This window comes from Lactuca saligna, chromosome 7, assembly GCF_052625555.1.
Source record: "Lactuca saligna cultivar CGN05327 chromosome 7, ASM5262555v1, whole genome shotgun sequence".
NCBI lineage: Eukaryota > Viridiplantae > Streptophyta > Magnoliopsida > Asterales > Asteraceae > Lactuca > Lactuca saligna.
Window position 1 is genome coordinate 179,644,792 of NC_136423.1, and position 4,086 is coordinate 179,648,877.

Here is a 4,086-nt window from a genome sequence, read left to right on the forward strand (position 1 = left end):
CAACGTTCATGAGTGCTTATGAATATGAATTTGAGCATTGGATTAAACCCACGCTCACTTGGATCACTCCATGAATTGCATTACGAGTGATTGGTGAGACGATAACATCTTATATTCTTGAAACCGAGATGTGTGAGTTTTATCTTGCAATTCGGTTGCACATTGATAATATGTAAACGCACCGGTAACTTGGTGTTATAAAACATATTGTTGTGTGTAATTCGGTGGGTGAGTGCAAGCGAGCATTGTATCAAAGTTTATCCGTTCCTTTTATCCAAAGTAGGATAAAAACGATATCTTTGGGCCCCTCGATGGTTTAGTGATGACATACGTAAATGCTCGGCCGGGCTAGGGCTAATTTGATTTGTTCAATTAGTATGTCATCATAAATCAAAAATCGAGAAGTAGTACAAAGAGAATGATTAAAAATCATATCTTATACGATATCTAGAATAGAGGAATATATGATCCCTTATCTAAGGACACGCATATCTAATAGGATCAGAGTTGACAGCGGCTTTGGAAAGCTACGATTGCAGATCGGGATCTGAAGTCATACGCATAATAGTTATTAGACTTATCCAAGTGGGAGACTGTTGGATTAGTGTCTAAGTCCATAACTATTTTGGTATGTACTTGACCCGATGGTGCATGGTCCTTTTGGGTTGCCTTCACCAAAGCAACTTGATTGGAGAAATATATATAGAGAGAGGATAATATGATTTATTAATATGTTATAAGAATAATATATTAAAGGAGAAATCATATTTGTCTAATTAATATTGGTCAATAATTAATTAAGAGTTAATTTTGTGATCAAGTGTAATTAATTAAACTAGAGGGACTGATTTGTAATTATGTGATAGTTACAAAATAAGGTAAGGATTATCTTATTATTAGGTTGGACGAATTTAAGGTGATAAGGCCTTAGAATTCGTCTATGATAAGGATTCAAGGATTATCTTATGGGTTGCTTTGTGGATAAGCAACTAGATAAGGATAATGACTGAAACCCTATCTCTACACCTATATAAAGACCCTAAGGCTCATGAATTCATGTATCCCTTCCCAAGAAGTCCTAACGACGAATTCTAACCTCTCTCGTCTCTCTTTATACCTTTTCCATTTGCTCTTGGTGTTTGTAAGCCATTAGAGGAGTGACACTTGTGACTCTAAGCATTCCAAAGTCAAATCAAGGAGATTTGGGATTGTTATGGCTACATAACAATCAAGGTAACATTATAAACTCATTCTTATGTTAATATGACTTTTTGTATGCTAGAATTAGGGTTTATAGTCTTGGATTCAAAGCATGTACAATAGAGAAACCTAGATCCAAGCATTAGGGTTTGTATGAGCACATAGGATGTCTTATGACCAAAACCCATCAATATTCTCAAAATGGTTTTAAATGATTTTCAAAATAAGTAAAGGAGGATGTAGGGTGTACGATCAGTCGGAGACAGTAAGTAGACCATACATTTAATTGATATGATAGAACAGCATGCTAGTACTAGGCTAGGGATCCTCAGGAATTGCATGGTAGGATTGCATGATACATGATGCCTGCTAGCCTAGGGTTTCCCTTATATGAAATTGACATCTTTATTGTAGTTATCTAGTGTAGGCATCACAGTTATACATAATTAAGATCTTATATCCTGAGAATGTTTGATTTGGCCTTATGTTCTGTTCTTGTTTGATTGGGAGCTTAGGGTAGGATTGAATATTCGAAAGTCTATAGGTCCAGCATTATGTATAGCTAGCATACACTAGTGTTGCAGGGTTGGTGGAAGTTTCGTGGGTGGGTTGGTTGTTTGGGAGGATTCCACCGACTTCGAGGCATTTAGCCTTCCTTTAGGAGTGAGGCTTGAGTGCTCAATATGATTATGTGTATTGATAGGGCTTTGTGATGTTACTTGGGACAAATATGGGTAGGTGTGGAAGGTAGTATGGGCCCGTACTACTGAAAGCACAGGACCCATACGCGTAACAAGGAAGTCACAAACCCTAGGGTTTTATCGGGGGTTGGTCCCCAGTTATTTATATGAGTTATCTGATGCCTTGTGTTATGTTTCAGAATGGTGATGACCAGGCGCTTTGTGACTGGATCCGGTTCGAGATCAGGATCAGGATTAGGAGAGGGCGGAAAGGGGGAGCTGACAGCACCTGAGACTATCGGCCATATGAGGCCATATGAGATGGATGACAGGATCCGAGCGATCCTACACGATGAGGTTGTTGTGTTGTCCCGGGCCGAGTTGCCGGAAATGTTGGGTCGATTAAAACCGCCATGGTGGAGTATTTTGATGAGCGCTACGCAGCCCTCACAGAGACAGCCGTTGCAGTAGCTACATCAGTTGTATCTATGGTAGGGGAGGAGTTGGTAGGTTTTTTAGTACAAGGACTTCGATCACACGAAGCCCCCTACTTTTGATGGGACACAGGATCCCATAAAGGCTATGAGATGGATTTCAGATGTGGAGGGGTGTTTCTTCACCTGCTCATGTCCTACTGACCAGAAGGTCAGGTGTGCTCTGAACCTGCTTAGGTCCGAGGCCAAGGACTGGTGGAGACTTATGACTGGGGATTACACTGATGATCAAAGAGTTGTTGTTATCGGGGAGCAGTTTAGGGATATGTTCTGAGCCTGTTACATTCCGAGGGTGGAGCCGGAACTTTTGGCACATGATTTTTGAGCTTGAGACAGGATGGAGAGTCGTTGATGGAGATCACGCGTATGTTCACCGAGCGAGCGATGGTCTGCCCAAAGTTTGCTTCCGAGCAGTCTCAGATGACCCGTTATCTGAGTATGCTCAAGACTGATATTCGACAGTTTGTATCTACCCAGCGATGTGATACTCTTCTGGAGTTGTAGGAGGCCACCAGATGGCGAGAGTTAGAGATTGAGCTGTAGCTAAAGGAGCAGCGGTCGGCCCCGGTACTGTCACATCCGCGCCGAAGCGGCCTAAGACCGCTGATACTAGGACCAGAGGTCAGCAGGGCTGTACTTATGGGAAGTGTGGCAAGGGTCATTCTGGTGGATGTCGGGCTGGTAGTGGGTGCCACAAGTGTGGCAAGGAGGGGCATTACGTGAACGATTGTCGCCAGGCCGCCCCAGCTTAGGGTGTGAGGTTATGTTATCACTGCGATCAGGTTGGTTACATGAGGGCCAACTATCCACTACTTGCCGCCAAGCCAGTACAGGCGGCAGAGCCGACTACTTTGAGGATCACCTATGGGAGACCAGTTAGGACAGAGCCTCCGAAGGCTCAGGGTCATTGATGTGCATGAAAGTACCCATCAATTTTAATATTTATAACCTAACAAACTTAGACTAACTATGCACTTATAGGCAGTGTACCTAGTCAGATTACAGTATAGCTTAGGTAAGTCGGGTGTCGATCATAGGGAACGGTGGATTAATTTAATATATTTGATTATAGGTTACAGGTCACACGAAAAGAATAAAAGAAATAGTTTAATAAATCTCAAACTAATAATTAATTAACCATTCTCGATAAACTAACAGGGAAACAAATCTCTTCAGGTACTTTGGTTTAGACAAATTCCACCTTAAAAACATAGACAATTACATACACAAATTCATTTATTCATATTCACCGATTCCTAAAATGATTAGATTCGCGTTCACTATAACTAATCCTTTAGCAAACAAGTCAATTCAAACAGTGATCAATTGGTTAAACTAACATGCTTCCTAGTGTTCAGTTCATATCAAGCAAGACTTGTAAATATAGTTAACCAAATTAAACATTCAATTAACCTCTTGTTGATGGTCATCAAACAAGGCTCACACATTAACTTACTTATTCCCATGTTAATCCTAGTTTCACATTCGTTATTCCTAGACTTATAATCTCGATGGTCATCAAAATCATAAGAGACAAGCAATCAAGCATATGTTCATACAACTCAATTCACTTAACAATTAACATAAAATAATCATCATTAATACATAAGGATCTTTTAACAAGCTTGGCAAGATAAATTAAACACAAACAAACGATTCAATATAGCAATTAGTCTAATAATCAAAGTTTCATTCAATCATAAACACAAATT